Raw genomic sequence first — 18,970 nt, 5'->3', positions numbered from 1 at the left:
ATAGATGTTTTAATGACCAAAGTAAGAGAGTTTATGTGAACCTGGAACAAGACCAGACAATTACTCTTTGTTCCAGATCAAGTCAAAAGGCGCTGACCCTCCTTTCTTCAGAGATTTGAACTATCATTGTCTTAGCTTGTTGTGATGAGATATCCAGCAAGAAATGGCTTCCAGAGGGAAGGGTTTCTTTGGGCTTCTAGTCCACAATGGGAAGAAAAGCATGACACTGGGCATGACAGGCTGCTGGTCACATTGCATTCACACCCAGGAAGCAGAAAGTGAACAGGATGTAGGGTGGGGTTACAGGAGCGTAAGGCCTACCCACACCCAGGGATCCACTTCCTCCAGCCAATCTCCACCTCCTAAAAGTTCTATAATCTCCCCAAATGGCACCACCAGCTGGAGATGGAGTGTTGAAACTCCATGAGCCTACAGGGGCCCTCTCACATCCAGGCCACCACAGCCCTGGGCCTGCCAGCTACCGTTTCCCATGTGTTAGCCATGCTGAGCTCATCCTGTCCCATCATGCTCTCCCCTCCATCTTCCCATGTGCAGTGGATCATCAAAACCGTGTTCACTGTCTCTGGATCATCAAAACTGTGTTCACTGTCTCTGGATCATCAAAACCGTGTTCACTGTCTCCGCCCCGGGTGCCGCCGGTGCTAGAAATGGCGGTGTGCAGAGGGCTCCTTAGGACCACCTGGAAGATGTGAGGAAATAAGAACAGCTGAGTGTGGCACCCACTGAGGACATCAGTCAAGTGTTCTCGCGTTCTCCAGAGTGGAAACGCTCACAGTGTTGCCTCGAGCCAGGTGAGGGGCTGAGCTTTACATGGCTGCTTCAGCCAGACCCTAAGCCGGGAAGACCAGGGCCATTCAGGAACTGCAGCAGAGGGTGACAACCGAAATGCAGTAGAAGCAAGCAGGAGTCAGGAATCTGGACTCAGAATAGGAGAGCTAGATAAACCACCCTAGTACTTCCTGCACCCAAAAGAGGGCAGGCTGCTTCCCCTCTAGCACCTCTACAGAGACTGCACAGTTCAAGGCTGTGGAATAGGGGAACAGCAAGGGTTTCAGGATGGCCAGGTTGGAGGGGGAAACTCCCAGCCTTGGTTTTCAGTGAAAACCCATCAGCTCCCTTCATTTCTGAGAGCTCTATCTTTGTTCCGCACCCTCTGCCACCACCCTGACTGTGTCTGTGCTGGGGTCTCACACATCCCTACACTTAGTGCCTAGCCCAGCAGCACCCAGTGAGTCCTGAGCATATAATAAAATCATTGGGCAAGTTACCCATTATGATTACTTACATGGTCAGCTTGACCCTTGCCTGAGGCCTGGTGTCATCACCAGGCAGAGACCAAAGTTCTCAAGGGAAACCTGACCTTCTTAAATAGAGAACCCTGCTAAACCATCCCAATACTAGTACAGTCCCAATGAGCCAGCACCCAGGGGACCCACCCAAAGGTTGCTACATCTGACCTATCCAGAAACCAGCTGGGACCCTGCTTCTGTGGTAAGTGACAGGAAACTAGGGACATACAGAGGTCTTGTCGGAGTTGATAGGGAGGGTCCTGTTGAGGCCAGACCTCAGGTTTCTGTTCCTCCCAGCTCGCAGCCTCTCCTGTGAGTCAGAAATCACAACAAAAGCAAGAGGCAGAAGAGCCGCAGGGGCTGCCCTGAAGGGAAGCCAGGACTACATCAGCCCCCCTGGGCCCACAGTAGGGGAAGTATTGTGGGGGATCTTCCAGTGAGGTGCCAGGGTCATGTAGGGTGGGCATGACTAGGCATTCCTGGAGTTGGGAAAGCTCTTATTTCATGTTCCATGAGAAAGGCAAACTCAGAGGGGTTAGGGTGTACATTGGGCAAAAGCAAATAGACAGACAGACAAGGGCAATGGATTTTGTGTGTCAAAATCTTTACAAACCCTCATTTTGGAACTCTGACTTGCCTACTTACTAATCATGTTGTTTCAATAAGTTTTCTCAGGCTTCCAGAACCTACTTCTACTACCTGTGAAGTGTCAAGGACTTGAGCACTTCCTGCCTCTCAGGTGGGAGGGGAGGCTAGCCAAGTGCACCCCCGCCGCGTCTCAGTTGCTGGGTCAGAGGCTCCAATTCACTGTGTAGAATGGAGCTTGTGATCAGCAGCTACATCCTCCAGAGCTGTCTTTCAACGCTGCCCAGGCAGTCCCACATTCCTAAACCACAAAGCACAAGGGACATACTCTGCCTGGAGGCCAGGACCCTGGGTTCCGGCCTCTGGCCTGCCACAGAGTTGCATTGTGAAGCCTTTAAATGTCACTTTGGAGGAGGGAGATGGCACTGTAATATCTCCTCTTCTGGCCAAATAACTGGATGAGCCACCTGGCAGAAGTTAGCCTCAGGATGGCTCCTCTGCATTGATACAGTCCCACTGGGGGGGGGGGTGTTGATACAGTCCCACTGGGGTGTGTGTTGATACAGTCCCACTGGGGGGGGTGTTGATACAGTCCCACTGGGGGGGGTGTTGATACAGTCCCACTGGGGTGTGTGTTGATACAGTCCCACTGGGGGGGGGTGTTGATACAGTCCCACTGGGGTGTGTGTTGATACAGTCCCACTGGGGGGGGGTGTTGATACAGTCCCACTGGGGGGGGTGTTGATACAGTCCCACTGGGGGGGGGTGTTGATACAGTCCCACTGGGGTGTGTGTTGATACAGTCCCACTGGGGGGGGGTGTTGATACAGTCCCACTGGGGGGTGTGTGTTGATACAGTCCCACTGGGGTGTGTGTTGATACACTTCCACTGGGGGGGGGGTGTTGATACAGTCCCACTGGGGTGTGTGTTGATACACTTCCACTGGGGGGTGTGCGTTGATACAGTCCCACTGGGGGGTGTGCGTTGATACAGTCCCACTGGGGGGTGTGTGTTGATACAGTCCCACTGGGGTGTGTGTTGATACAGTCCCACTGGGGGGGGTGTTGATACAGTCCCACTGGGGGGTGTGTGTTGATACAGTCCCACTGGGGGGTGTTGATACAGTCCCACTGGGGGGTGTGTGTTGATACAGTCCCACTGGGGGGTGTGTGTTGATACAGTCCCACTGGGGTGTGTGTTGATACAGTCCCACTGGCGGGTGTGCGTTGATACAGTCCCACTGGCGGGTGTGCGTTGATACAGTCCCACTGGCGGGTGTGCGTTGATACAGTCCCACTGGGGGGGTGTTGATACAGTCCCACTGGGGGGGTGTTGATACAGTCCCACTGGGGGGGGTGTTAATACAGTCCCACTGGCGGGTGTGCGTTGATACAGTCCCACTGGGGGGGGTGTTGATACAGTCCCACTGGCGGGTGTGCGTTGATACAGTCCCACTGGGGGGGGTGTTGATACAGTCCCACTGGGGGGGGTGTTGATACAGTCCCACTGGGGGGGGTGTTGATACAGTCCCACTGGGGGGGTGTTGATACAGTCCCACTGGCGGGTGTGCGTTGATACAGTCCCACTGGCGGGTGTGCGTTGATACAGTCCCACTGGGGGGGTGTTGATACAGTCCCACTGGGGGGGTGTTGATACAGTCCCACTGGGGGGGGTGTTAATACAGTCCCACTGGCGGGTGTGCGTTGATACAGTCCCACTGGGGGGGGTGTTGATACAGTCCCACTGGGGTGTGTGTTGATACAGTCCCACTGGGGGGGGTGTTGATACAGTCCCACTGGGGGGTGTGTGTTGATACAGTCCCACTGGGGGGTGTTGATACAGTCCCACTGGGGGGTGTGTGTTGATACAGTCCCACTGGGGGGTGTGTGTTGATACAGTCCCACTGGGGTGTGTGTTGATACAGTCCCACTGGCGGGTGTGCGTTGATACAGTCCCACTGGCGGGTGTGCGTTGATACAGTCCCACTGGCGGGTGTGCGTTGATACAGTCCCACTGGGGGGGTGTTGATACAGTCCCACTGGGGGGGTGTTGATACAGTCCCACTGGGGGGGGTGTTAATACAGTCCCACTGGCGGGTGTGCGTTGATACAGTCCCACTGGGGGGGGTGTTGATACAGTCCCACTGGCGGGTGTGCGTTGATACAGTCCCACTGGGGGGGGTGTTGATACAGTCCCACTGGGGGGGGTGTTGATACAGTCCCACTGGGGGGGGTGTTGATACAGTCCCACTGGGGGGGTGTTGATACAGTCCCACTGGCGGGTGTGCGTTGATACAGTCCCACTGGCGGGTGTTAATACAGTCCCACTGGCGGGTGTGTGTTGATACAGTCCCACTGGCGGGTGTGTGTTGATACAGTCCCACTGGGGGGGGTGTTGATACAGTCCCACTGGGGGGGGTGTTAATACAGTCCCACTGGCGGGTGTGCGTTGATACAGTCCCACTGGGGGGGGTGTTGATACAGTCCCACTGGCGGGTGTGTGTTGATACAGTCCCACTGGGGGGGGTGTTGATACAGTCCCACTGGCGGGTGTGTGTTGATACAGTCCCACTGGGGGGGTGTTGATACAGTCCCACTGGCGGGTGTGTGTTGATACAGTCCCACTGGCGGGTGTTGATACAGTCCCACTGGCGGGTGTGCGTTGATACAGTCCCACTGGCGGGTGTGCGTTGATATAGTCCCAACAGTGGGTGTGCAGGGTGTTTCACTTTCACCAGGCTTTCAATTCACAGCTGAGAGGGGGTTTCAGTCCACACTCCTTGATTCAAGGCAAGTGCCCACCTTCTGCAACAACTCTAGAAAGCTAAGCCATTAAGCAAAAGTTCACCTTTTCCCCTCTCTCTGCTCCCTGTCCTGGGCCTCTGTCATTTGTTCCCAACACATCAGCCAGAATGCCCACCCACACCTAAGGACCCCCAAGTGTGGCAATTTTCATGGCCGAGAGGAACTACACTGGAAATTCCCATGGGCCAGGGTTTAATTATGTGAAGGGCATTTTCTGGATCGTCCTAGAGGACAAAATGAGAATAAGTCTTGGAGCGAATGACTCAAAAAGGCCAATATAAACAACGTCCAGTTAAAACCTCCCATGCCATTCCCACTGTGTAGGCATGTCCCCTCAAAAATCTGTCTGCTGTAAGGTGAGGGACAACAGAGGGTGCCTCTGGGCACAGGGTGTGCATACAAAAACTCAGATTTTTACAGCAGACTTCCCATGTATTTTGTTGACCTGGAAGAAATGATAGTATCTCCCCCTAGCCTCAGTTTCTCCATCTGCAAAATGATTGGAGGGAAGATGTACCCAAGGTCTATGCCAGTTTTGAAATCCTGAGAAATTTTCAATGACAGCTCATTCCTGATGGGGCCTGGGGTCAGTTTAAATATCTGATAAAAATGTTAGCCCAACCATGTTTGCAGAATTATCTAGAAAGTTCATGAACATGGGTGAGTGTGTGCCTCACATGTGAGAGAGGATTCAGACATGCCCTGGAGTCTTTCTTAGAAGGTGGGCTAAAGCTTCTCAGTCCTGGAAGATACTGAAGATGAGGTCTTTGGAATTGAAGCAGAAAGGGGGGCAGCAGCTAGGGGGCCAGTAGAAATGGGAAGGCTCCATCTGGAAATCAACACAGTTGTAAACTTTTAAAGACTGGGCCGCAGTTCCATCTTATCCTTGGAAACAAGATGTTCAAGGAGATTCTCGGCTGTGATCAGCCCCATGCTCTGCCTGGGAGGCCAGGTGGAACTACAGAGGCAGGTTCCCAAGGATTGGGAGCCATAAAGGTGGCCAAGGCAGTGGTCTTAGTTCAGCGTTTCCCCCAGATGTTCTAGGTATGTTCCAGAATAAGAAGGAAGCTGGCTGAAGACCAAATCCGATGTTTTTATTCCTTTAAAGGGGTGCCAGGCTAGCTCCAGTTCGTCCTGTCTCTGGAACCAAGGCACCAGGTCAGAGTCAGATAGATCTCTGTTCAGTCCCACTTGCTGAAGTCGCGGAGCAAATGAACTCAGACAGTGGCTCGTGTCAGAGTGTAATTTAAAAATCTACACTTGCCCGAAACATAATCTAATGCAAGAAGAGTTCACAGAGTCCAAAATTCTCTATGTTGAATGCTGCTTGGGCATTTTAAAAAAACAAAATGTAGGAGGGTCGCCAGTCACACATAGTCACAATTTAAATACTGCCCACTCTAAGAAAGGGGAATAGAAAAAGAGAGAGCAACTAAAAACGTCCATGTTATTTAGAAACAAAGTACAATCATCTCAGACATGTGAGCTGTAAAGTGATGCATTGATGAGAATGATCTGCCACCTGGTCACCGGCTCTCAGAATGCACTTTATAGGAATATCTCTTTCCTAAGTCACAGTGCCATGTTGGCAGTCATCGGTACCTATCTGTCCCTAGCATGGTAGTCATGAAGCCATGAGCCCCGAATAGCAGTAAGCATGGAGCCTTCTCCATCTGGACATCAGCGCACTCACCAGGGCTCTGCAGCCCCTCCTAGAATAGCCCCCACCACACCTAGAATGATACTCGTGTGCAGACAACCACAAATGATAAATGCCGTCAACCGCGGCTGCTCAGAGGATCCCGAACCCTGCAGCGTCAAGAACTCAGCTGAGAAACAGGTCAGCGAGCTCCGCTGTGCCACAGTCTTGTTGCTTCAACTCTTCTTTGGAGTTTCCTTTCTAGGTTTCCTCCCCTATAACACTGAGAGCACAGACAAAATGCAATAGCCCCACTTAGCCTCACACCATGCTTCAGAAGGGAAGGGCCTGTAGTTCCTGCCAGCCAGTCTCCACTCACACAGGGAATGAAGTGGTAGACAGTTCTCCAGGCCTTCTTCTCTGAGGGGATCTGAAGTCTAAACAGGAGACCACATGCATGTTACATTTTCTTTCAGACATCTAAGGACTGCACTGGAAACTTGCACTTGGGCCCACTTTGCTTTTCAAAGACTGTCTGCACAAAGGCCTGCTGGGAAATAAAATGGCCTCCTCCAGAGGAAGAAGCCTTAGGAGGACACGACAGCAATGGGGACAGCATAGAGGAGTGTGGGATTGCAACGCGGGCCTTTCTTAGAAGGTGCTGATAGAGAAGCGGGGAGAAGACAATGGGGTAGAGAGGCAGAGGCCCAGCTTCAGGAGGGCTAAGTGACCCCTGGGAGCCAGAGCAGGGGGGCTTTGATGCGAGACTGGCACCCAGAGAGGAAACACTATCCAGAAAATGCTGCTGGTGGTGGCACTTAAGGAATGGGGTCTTGGGAACCTACTAGGGCCCTGATCCCTGACTCTCTTGACTGGGGTGATCTCTTTCTCTCTTCCACCCCTGTATATGTGTACTGCTCTCTGTCTCTCTCTGTTTCTCTATGTGTGTTCCTCTCTGTCATTCTCTCTGTCTCTGTCTCTGTCTCTGTCTCTGTCTCTCTCTCTCTGTGTCCCTCTCTGTGTCTATTTCTCTGTGTCTCACTTTCTGTCTCTGTGTGTCTCTCTGTCTTTCTCTGTGTGTCTGTCTTTGTCTGTCTGTCTCTCTCCCTCCCTCCTTCTCTCCACCCATCCCACCTCACTCTTTTTCTTCTAGAGAAGCATCTTCACCAGCCAGCCCTTTATCCTCCCCCTCCTTGCCTTCACACCCACCGTGCCTGGCTCTTCTGGATGCCTGTCTGGCCTTGGGTGTTGCTCTTATCTCACTGGTCAGACTTCCACCTGTTTGGAATGAGGGTTCTCTGAAGCTGAGTATGACTCTAATTGACAGCTAAACATTCAGTACAGTACACAGCTGGTGAATAATAAAGGCTTAATGTGAAACTAGACATGGTGGTGCACCACATGGGATGCTGAGGCAAGAGGATAAAGAGTTCAAAGTGTGCAGGCCTGGCCCACATAGTAAGACTCTATGTCAAAACAAAAGTCTGATGATAGACTAAATAGATGGATGTATGAATGGATAGATGGATGGGTTAATGAATGGATGGATGAGTGGATGGATGGATGGATGGATGGATGGATGGATGGATGGATGGGTAGATGGATGGATGGGTGAATGGATGGGTGGATGGGTGGATGGATGGGTAGATGGATGGATGGATGGATGGATGGATGGATGGATGGATGGATGGATGGATGGGTGGGTGGATGGATGGATGGGTAGATGGATGGATGGATGGATGGATGGATGGATGGATGGGTAGATGGATGGATGGGTGGATGGATGGATGGGTGGATGGATGAATGGGTAGATGGATGGATGGGTGGATGGATGGATGGATGGGTGGATGGGTGGATGGATGGGTAGATGGGTGGATGGATGGGTAGATGGATGGAGGGATGGGTGGATGGATGAATGGGTAGATGGATGGATGGGTGGATGGGTGGATGGGTGAATGGGTGAGTGAGTGAATGATGGTGATGATCTAGCAAACTTGAAGAAGCAGAGGTGACACAGAAGAGCCCTCATCTGCTGGGCACTTGCCAACACTGCTGTTAGACTGAGGATCGTAGGTCTCACCGAGTAGAAGGACGGGAAATGATCAACCTCTACCCCTCTGAGGAGGCTCGCCCCCCTTCTAAGCACTTCTTTACTTTCGCACATGCCCAGTTCTGTGTCTGTCCTCTGCCCTCTATCTATGTGGCAGAACCGGAAAACAGAGCAAATGTTGACGTGGAGAGGGGGACCCTGACCACTGAGGGCTGTTGCTAGGCTTCCATGGGTAAAGGATAAGACTCCCCTCAGGGAAAGGGCAGGGGGGCCCACAGAACCCGCTCACTCAGGGAAAGCAGGAATGTTCCTCAGAGGACAGGTGAGGTCTGGGTAGGGCCAGAGCAGCTAGCACACTGTGCTCCCACCCATAAGTCACGCAGAAAGGACAGGGATAGCTGTGCCAATGAACAAAATGCAGAAAAAAATCCCTGCAGCAGCCTGCTTGGTGGGGAGAGAGCAACACACAGCTGGAGATGAATCCCAGGAAGGAGCCAGGTGCGGGCGCACAGGGGCTCGCACATTTCATGTTGTCCACAGACATGGATTTTTTTTTAATTTTTTATTGAGAAAAAAAAAGTTTCTGCCTCCTCCCAGCCTCCCATTTCCCTCCCCCTCCTCCCGCTCCTCTCCCCCTCCCCCTACTCCTCTCCCCCTCCCTCTCCAGTCCAAATAGCAATCAGGGTTCCCTGCCCTGTGGAAAGTCCAAGGTCCTCCCCACTCCATCCAGGACTAGGAAGGTGAACATCCAAACTGGCTAGGCTCCCACAAAGCCAGAACATGAAGTAGGATCAAAACCCAGTGCCATTGTCCTTGGCTTCTCATCAGCCCTCATTGTTCGCCACGTTCAGAGAGTCTGGTTTTATCCCATGCTTTTTCAGTCGCAGTCTAGCTGAAACCTCCTAAGCTCAGACTCTCACTGTCATGAGCTCTGAGACTCCGAGCAAGATCTTTAACTTCTCTGTACTTCAGCCCCCCCCATAAAGACTGGGCTAGTGACAGTACTTCGCTGGCAGATTTTCCCTTGGGAACTAGTAAGTTAAGACACACAAAAGGTACAGAATTGTCTCTGGCATTCAGTCAGTACTCTGTGTGTGTCCTATTTGTTATTATCAGATTGTATGCTATTACCATATTGTATGTATCATATTGTATGTTAATATAGGTCACACTCCATTTCATTAAGCAAATGACAGAGCAGCACACTTGCCTAGTTAGTGATGATAAGGTGAACAAAGACAAGTCACTCTTCTCCTCTGTGTAAACCCAGTGGCAGCCAGTATTGGGCAGTGGTAGGGAAGTGTACAGGTGTGTCTGTACTCACGCTGGATAGTGGTAGGTAAGTGTACAGGTGTGTCTGTACTCACGCTGGATAGTGGTAGGGAAGTGTACAGGTGTGTCTGTACTCATGCTGGATGTTCACACGGAAACGGGTTCCAATCATTTGCGAGTATGAAATTGCTTACTTGCAGAGTAAGTGAGAACTGGCCAGCCAAGGCACCTGCGTTTGGGAAGCCTATGAGACATCAGGTCATCCTCCCAGCCCCACCAGCCAGCCTGAGTATGACCTGGTGATAACACATCTCTGGTTGTCAGGTTCCTCGTGCAAAATACCAGGACTTCCGAACAGAAAGGACAATGGAGAAGGATGAGAGTCAGTTTAAGGACACTTGGTGCTGGGTTATGGCCTGGGGTCTAGGGACATGCTTGAGGGTGGGTCAGGCAGCTGTGTAGCTCGTCTGTCTAAACGACATACGGATCAGAAGTCATTTGCCTAGGCTGCTTTGGACGTAGCAGAGTTAGTGGCTGAGTCTAGGCATCTTGACTCTTCAGGAATGGGGCAGGGGGATTACTAAGTTATGCAACTAAACAAGAGAGGCAGGGAGTCTTTCTGCCCCTCTTAGGCCAGTGTGCTAGGCACTTGGCTTCTGTGATTGACAGCAGCACAGCCTTGTGGGGTGGAGTTTTTTTTGATGACGCACAGCCTTGTTCTGGGGTGGAGGGGCTGTGTAGGTGGGGGAGAGTGGCATTCTGATGGCTTTGTGCAATAATTTTCCAAGGCTAACAGAATGCTTTTCTCTTCAAACAAGTCTGATGTCCTTGTGTCCCGTTGCCCTTGAAGCCGATCAGTTGCAAAGACAACTCCGCCACAAGACGATCAGGCCTGTGATGTGCTAGCCAGCAACCCACCCCCAGCCCCGGGCACATTTTTCTTGGCTCAGTTATCAAGTCTGTTTTGAAGTGGTATCTTTCCAAAGCGGTTTCTTTGAAAAGTGGACGTTTCAAAGAATATTTTCGGCTCACATGTCAGCAAACAGCTGTATGGCCATTGAAGTATCTTATCGCATCAGCCATCGGGCTGCCTCTGGTAGCTAGAGGCAATCCAGGGTTATCACGATCTCCAGGTCCTGCTGGTGCAGAGAGGGCCAGCGCCGTAGGTCACTGTGTAAGAGTTCAGCCGTTTCTACTTTCCCATTCCTTCACTACAGAAAGACAGCGAGCTGCAGAGCCAGGCTGCACTCCGTTCTAGAGAGGAAGAAGTCAACTCCTGCCCCAAAGAGGCTTGCAAAGTACAAGGAAAAGCGACATTGTTACTGTCCTCAAGACAAACATGTTCTGAAGAGGATGGGTGGAAGGTATTTAGAAGCTCCAAAGGAGAGATGGGCCATCCGTGGAGCTGGAGAAGGATTCCAAGATGGAGACCTGAAGGCTCACTGGGTCTGTTCTATGTCCCTTGTCTCTAGAAGGTAGCAGCCAGAGGTGTGCCAGAAAGAAAACACCATCATGATGTCCTTAGCGTTACATTCCCACTTAACCCAGAAAATTTCAGACTGCTGATAAACATCACAGTGACATGGCTGAGGAGGAGCTGCCAGCAATCGGCATGTCACCTACAAATATAAGGGACATAGTACCTTCAGGACAATGGATAAAAGTAAAATGACAGTTGGGGAATGGCTAATTTGAAGACTCGGCTTCCTTAGGGAAATTTTCCCAATCCCCAAGAAGAGACTCCCTCTTTGGTGCCCTCATCGGATCCCAGGCATGAGGCTTCAAAGTTTCTTCAAGAGGACTCGTTACCTAGTCTGGCATTTCCACACTGAGCATGAGACATGATTCAGACTGCATGAGTGTGACCCTGGCTCTGTCACCCACTAGCCGTGTGTCCTGGAACCACCGTGCCTCTGTTCCCTCTGTGAAATGAGAAAAGGGGCCGAGTGGAAGAATTAAGCTACATATGGTTATGTGAGCCTCGAACAACATCACGAGCAATGGGCGTGTAGCCATGGATCAGGCCCACAGGGAGTCTGAAATAACTGGGTTGATACCAGCCGGTGCTCACTCTTATGTGGGTAGACCTGCCCGTGTCGACTTGCTCCTGTCTGCAAAAGTGTAGCAAGTGCTGGGCGTACAACAGGGGCTCAGCACCCCCTCTGGAGTGAGACACCCAAAGGTTAAATGGATTGGTAGAAGGCAAAGCTGCTATACTGACTGCTGAGGGATACTGATGGTTGGAGATGGGCCTAACTGGCAGGGCCCAGGGGTCAAATGGAGGGGTGTGGGGGAACTAGGGCAGCAGCAGAAAACCTCCCAGAGTGCCCATAGGCAGTGCCTAGCTTTTGCTATTCTTTTTAGAACACACATCTTCGTTCCACAACCTGTATCAGTCATCTCAGGCTGCTGTACCAAACACACACACACACACACACACACACACACACACACACACACACACACTGGATGGCTTAAGTTGCTAGGCTTTCTTTCTCCTGGTTCTAGAATTCAGAAGCTCAAAATCAAGATGGAATGAAGTGAGTTTCCAGGGGCAGCATGGCTACTGGCTTAGAGAGGGTCTCCTGTTTCCTGGGTTCTCAAACAGCCTCCCTTGGTAGGTAGGTAAAGAAAGAGAGCACCAGAGTTGTTCTGAGGACACAAACCCTCCCGATAAGGCCCTACCCTGAGGGCCTCATTTATCCCTAATTACTTCCTTGGAGACGACAGTTCCAATTCAACGTACCCTGAGGATTAGAGCTTCACTGTAGAACTCAGAGGGGACACCAGCACTCAGCCAGTGGCATCCCCTTGGTTCCATGTGATCTGGCTCTTCGCTCAGGAAGAGCAGCCCTGCCCTTGCTTCTGCTCGATGACGGCAATGTGGAGAGGGGAAGAGGGGAAATGGTTTCCCAGCATGCCTGCTTGGCCATCTGCTCCCAGCCTAGCTGCTAATGGCAACCTCAGTATGTCCACCGTGACCACAACCTGAGGAGCGGCTTCTAAACTGGGGACCTTATTAGCTGCTAACCTGCTATGCTGAGAAAGCGAGGTGGGGCCTTTGAGGGCTGGCCTTTCCATGCAAGTCCCCTCTCTGGGGTTTGTCTGGGCCACTGCACACCCCGAATTTTCTATCTTGCTTCGTTTCTGTCAAGCAATTACTTACAAATTAGCCTCCCAGGGAATACATGAGCAGAGGAGGCAAGCATTACATATGTAAATAATAACAAATGGTTTTCCAGTAAACAGCAGACCTTTCTCCAAATGCCCACTGGCCATTAGGGAACTTGGGGACCTGCCACAGTGACGTCCCTCCAGCTGAGGGCATGGAACTAGCTCCAGGTCACCCTGCCTCCAGAACAGGGGTTGGGGGAGAGGAGCAAGGGAAGCTCATGCCATGAAAATGACCATCAGACTAGCTTACTATACTTGGAAGGCTCATGAAGCAAGGTATCAAAAATCAAGATCCCTGCGTGCTTGGTGGAAAGGGAGTTTCCTTGTGGCTTTATTAAAACTATAGCAACTACTTGCTTTAGAGCATCTACTCTTTTCTCTAGGGATACAGGCTTAGTCTCTGAACAACACAGGCAAGATGTCACCCAGTGGCTACCTTTCTTGGATGGACTTTGAGATTATCTGTGCCCAGTGGAAAGATTACACTTGCCGGCCTCCCTCCCTCCAGGCCTATCCCATGGACCTGTAGCCAGAGAGGCACAAGATGGCTCCCACACAGCTGAGGGACCAAAGAACTTCCAGAAAAGATGCCCAATGCAAACACGGGGAAGAGAGTCAGGTGCTTTTCCCTCTTCCCCTTTCTTGCTCTCTGAATACTGTGTGACATCAAGAACACCCCCACACATAGTTTGAGCAGGAGCTGGTCTCATGATTTAGGCGAGGACAAGGGCTGTACCATCAGAAGAAGGGTGTGGTGACCGTGGAGCGGTCCACCCTGACTGCGGTGACCCATACCAGCAGCAAACACCTCATTTTCAGTCTACCATTGCGCTTTCTCTCTCTCTCTCTCTCTCTCTCTCTCTCTCTCTCTCTCTCTCTCGACACCCTGGACATGGGGTCCAGAGTCCATTAGGTAGTGCTTTGGCGATCTCTTTTTCATTTGATAATTACTTGTGGCTAAAAGCTTCCAAGAGGTAATTCTGTCCCGTGGCATTCCCAAAATAGTTTATATTGTAGCATCAGCCTGAATGTTGTTAAATTCCAAGGGGTCATATCCTGAGCAGGCCTCAGCTTGCTGAAATTTTTGAGTGTCAAAGTTGAGTGTGTGGATTCATCCTCTCCTTTTGGAAGGCTGCGGAGATGGAAATCTTCAAGAGATGTGACTGCAAAAGTACACAAACATGCATGCATGTGTATGTATATGTGCGCATGTGCAGACATATAAGCACACTCAAATGGGTGAGCATGGATACATCTGTGTATGTGTGTGCTGTGTGGGTGTATGCACATGTTCACATGTGAGAGCAAGGCTTTGTGTGTAACTGTGTTCATATATGCATATGTATGCTTGCATCTATGAGCTCTTTTGAATGCCAGCGTGTTGAAGAATAGATACAGCAGAGGGCATGTGTGAGTCTCTGTGGAAAAGTGCAAACAAATTAACACTTCTTAGCCAAAGCCCACGATTCTGTGGTTTTGTTTTTTGTTTGTTTGTTTGTTTGTTTTTAAATCTTGAGACAGGGTTTTTCTGTGTATCCCTGGCTGTCTTGGAGCTTGCTCTGTAGATCAGACTAACCTCAAACTCACAGAGACCCACCTGCCTCTGCCTCCCATATCCTGGGATTAATGGCATGCACCACCACCCATCACCCAGCTCAAAGCCCATGATTCTTAACATTCACATCTTAGCACGAATTTGTCTGCATCTAAGGGCTGTTAAAAACACTCACCACCAAAGCAAAAAAAAAGAAAAAAGAATAGTATAATGGCTCAACTCCATATAATTTTATTATTTCCAATAAAAGCAAAATAAATGTTAAGCATACAACAAAGTGTGATTGAGTTTTTAATGTTTATGTAAGACGCTGTATATAATTAGACTCCCGACGATCCCTAAACTTCGCTTTCTTCCTTGCCTCCAGTTTCAGTGTGAGATGGAAGACACTAGCTTCGTGGCATGGCAATCAGTTCAGAGCGAGAACACCATCTCAGGAAAGGGGAAGCCAATCTTTACACTGCTCCGACAGGTCTTGTATAATCATCTCACTTAGTTGTCCCATTGGTTGGAATGAAATAAAAGCCGGTGTTCTGTGCCTAGAAAACCCACTGCCATGTGCACAGCCCAGAGCAGGCAGCGATCACATGTGTTTCTCTTGAACTTCGCTTTCTCGGGAGTGTGATAGTGGCCTCTGCCTGAAAGTCTGGGACCTGAACTCTTTTGTCAAAAAAAAAAAATGACAATAATTAAAGCAGGCAGCTGCTGCCCCAGCCATAGGACAACCTCTCTGCTCCCTGGAATGTGCTGGAATCACCCTGTCTGTGCTCATCCTGTTCGAATTAGTGGCTCCCTCCCTGTGTCACAGCGATCTGGGCGAGTTCCCATCTATTAGCTGAATTATTCAGATGTTTCCCCACAACGGGCACAGCAGTCACATAACTGGCTCCTAAATCATCAGCGAATTACATTATTGACAATCTGAGCAGATTAATTAAGAAATCTGTCACCATGACACAAAGAGAGCTGGCTCCTTTTCAAGGCAGAGCTGCACCGTCTTCAAGACAGGCACACCTGACCAGATTCCAGAAGAGAAAGAGCGGCCGTCATGGCCCCGGCACCGGCACCATGGCTGGAGACAGTTCCTGCTGGAGTTGGCAGGGGAGGCGAGGGCAGAGAATCCCCGCCTCCGTGATCGGGCAACTGCCCTGTTGGGCAGACTGAAGATGGGAAATATATCCCATATTCGCCATACAGGGAAGTCCTTTTCAGCATGAGCCTCGTTATAAATGTGTGGTAGTGACATCCTAACCCTATGAAGAGGCTGCTTGTCCCCTGAGCTCCCCAAAGCCTTCATGATCTGAGGGTCTAACAGGTTCCAAAGAGCAGAACTAGCCTATGAGAATCTTCCCTGTGGCTCAGCAAAGAGAAAGCAATTTCTATATTCGTCTATTTTTCCTGCACGTAATGAAAGCTTTATTGGTTTCTCCAGAGTCTTGCAACAGAACCCAACATAAACACTAATGAGTAAGTAAATAAACATCAAAATCTGAATAGCACACTTCGGGCCCATTTAACCGAGAAATGGCTTGATAGTCTGCTAGACCCAGCAGCCATAATTTTGCAGGTTGACAGCGGATCCTGTCCATTTTCTAAGATCTGAAACCTTTTAAGGTTTTAATTTTGTTTTAACAAAGCTGTACTCAACCCTTCTGTAACCTGGTGGGTGGCTTGGACCTTCCACCCTGGGCCCAACAACATAGACATCAACAAAGCCTAAGGAAGGGTTGGGAGATCGAGGACATTTGGAGAAACAGTACAGTTGGCAGTGGCTCTAGCAGCCAGCTCATGTGCTGAACGCGGGCTTTCAGCTCAGGCTGACACACTCCCAAGAAGCTTCTGCTCAGGAAGGCAGCAAGGGATTTGGTCAAAGCCATGCATGGGAAAGGGATGCTCTGAAGGCACCCTATGGGGAAGGACCACAGAGAAGGAAGAGGTCCTAGATGCCTGCCTGCGTGCCCAGAACCAACAAGTGTCATCTGAACCAAGCCACATCACTGGAGCCAGAGCAGAGAGAGTGGCTGCAGCTGTAACACCAGCAATGTAACAGGGGCAATGGCTCGACACTGCCTGAAGAAATCTGTGGGGCTGGTACCGCTCTGGCTACCCTGCATGGGCTCATTCAGCCAGGGCGACCGTTTACTGCTTGTAGTTGATGGAAGGGACACGCGCAGGGCTTGGGCTCTGTGGCTGAACTTCGAGAGCCTGTGAGAAGAGGGGAACATGTGACTCTTACACAGCCTGAGATGACATCAGACGGGTCTACTGCCTGGTGAGTGCTACCTTCTGATCCCCTGAAGATGACAGATCGGCGCTCCTCACAGCAGCCAGAGGCGAAGATGCCTAATCTCCCCTACCTGCATCTTGCTTAGAAGTAGGACGCGTCTCAGGTCTGCGGTTTGTCACCGTCTCCATCTCTCACATCTGATCTAGCAGATCCTGGGATAAAACACTGGATGGACTTCAAAACAACACCAAAAACACAGAGATAAACTTCAGAGGGATTTCTTCTTAGGCCAGAGAGGGCCCTGTCTAACCCGCATGATGTGACAGATTAGAAGAATGAAGACAAGGATCATAATTGCACATCACAGGACACTTGCCTGGAAGGAGGGAGCAGGAAAGAGATGACCTTGCCAGACTGGCTCGGACTAGATCAGCGGGCCATGACTGGAAACAGCCAGAGGAGCACGCCTGCCACCGTAAAGGCCTCATGCGCCAGCATCGCGCTCTTGCCATCCTGAAGACCCTGTAGTTCCAGTGACACAGACACCATTTGACTGACACACCCAGGGCTGTGGAACTCATCTTAGGATCAACCTAGGGCTCCAGGCATCCTTCCCCACTGCTCCAGCCTCAGCCAGAGCATCATCTCAGGGAAACTTGACTCATGGGGAGGATTGTCCTTGTGCTAGCGTTGAATGAAATAGCTATGAAATATCTTCTTAGCATTAATATCTGATAATTGTTGCCAACCAACTACACACACATACACACACATCCTTAATTTCCTGCACTCTGCTGAAAGCATTTTGACAAGAAAAAAATGACTTTAACAGCGGTCAAGAAAGACAACATTAACAGTGGGTCATTTGATTTCACCTGGATGCTTAGATTCTGTAACCCCACCCTTTCTAACTGCTCAGATCCCCAAGTCCTGATCAGGTCGTGTGATAGGTCATACCCATCTCCTCACCAAGATTTTGCTGCTAAAAGCATTTCCTCCCTAATGAATTGAAAGAATTTTTGAAAAATGAGAGGCTACTAAATTTTCACAGCCTATATACAGAAAAAAATATTAAGCCCTGGGAACAGAATGAAGATCCTCTTTTGCTTAGTCATATGTTCCAAGTACGGCAGACAGCCTGAGGGACCCCTAAGGCCTCCCCCAGTAGTGGGGACAAGAACTTAGCTCCTCACACAGGAAGCGTGACTACCATAAGCCCTCCCAAGTATACATACAGCCTAAGGCTTTCTGTGGAGGAGATTGGATCCATCCCGAAGGTACTGGGGTTACCTTTAGCCATCCCTGAAGATCACTTTGACCAATATGGGTCATAGATCTTGGGCATTCAAGCTGAGCTCAGCGCTGTGATGCTCATAGTACAAATTTAGTACTAATGTGGTTTTCCATATTTCAGAGTGAAAAGTAAATCCTTAGGAAGTCACCCCCAGGGAAACCAACCACTCAAAGGAAGTATTTCCTTGTCCCTAGAGATTTCTGTCTGCTGTCTCCTTTAGCCCTTTCATAGAGGAGTAACTCTGATCATCTAGATTTGTAGATATAAGAACCAAGGCTCTGCATGCATACATGAGGTGTTTGTCTAACAAACATTCAATGGTTTTTGTCCACTTCACAGAGCAAATACAGTGGTACCCCGAAATGACTACCCCTCACCCAAGACACCTGAAGCAAAGGGATCTGAGACCCCGCCTCGGAGCTACTGAATTAGACTCTCCAAGAGAGTCATAGGACGGAAGTTTACAGCAGAAGGCTTTAAGAGAGCCTGTCCACACTCATGGAGACTGGTGGAGTAAGCAATGACCTCAGGCAGCCCCACTGATGGCTCACACTGACTTTGAAAGGCTCTAACTTCAGAGGCCTCATGTTTTCATCGGTTTGTGCTCATTAACGCTGTGCAGTTAGTTCATCAAAGGCTTTTCTTACTATAACACTGCTTGCCCCATAGTGAGACAGAGGTCACTTATGGTGGTATTGACTTTGCTTTCCTCCATGAGAGGAGAGATGAAGGTATCTTTGAGTATCGAAACTTGTCAAAGACAAGATCATTCCTCTGCGATGAACCCCAAGGGGAATTACATCCTAACAAACGCTCACATTGACAGTTTCCATTGGTGTATGCAGGTGTTCGGCTTTAATGTCCACGGGGAGCACTTGCTCACAGTTCACACAACCCCGGTACACCATACATACTTTATGAGCCTATGTTTTTCTCATCCATAAAATAAATGTCACTGTGCTAACATCCTCCATAAACTGTGTAACCTGCCTGGTAACGCTGGTGTCATATTGGTTGTGTGAGTCTGTTCTATGACATTTAGATAAAGACAGAACTGTC

The 18,970-nt window shown here is 50.1% G+C and overlaps 1 long non-coding RNA gene across 1 annotated transcript in view; it reads right to left on the bottom strand.

The window, feature by feature from the left end:
- Window positions 1-626: 626 nt before the first annotated feature.
- The window catches only part of LOC142856543 (uncharacterized), an 81,177-nt gene continuing 62,833 nt past the window's right edge, over window positions 627-18,970 (bottom strand). The window contains exon 4 of the long non-coding RNA XR_012911657.1: window positions 627-700. This is a non-coding gene — a long non-coding RNA (uncharacterized LOC142856543). The remainder of the gene's footprint in view (window positions 701-18,970) is intronic.

The sequence above is a fragment of the Microtus pennsylvanicus genome, chromosome 8 (genome assembly GCF_037038515.1).
Source record: "Microtus pennsylvanicus isolate mMicPen1 chromosome 8, mMicPen1.hap1, whole genome shotgun sequence".
In the NCBI taxonomy this organism is placed as follows: Eukaryota; Metazoa; Chordata; class Mammalia; order Rodentia; family Cricetidae; genus Microtus; species Microtus pennsylvanicus.
This window is presented reverse-complemented; position numbering and strand designations above follow the sequence as displayed.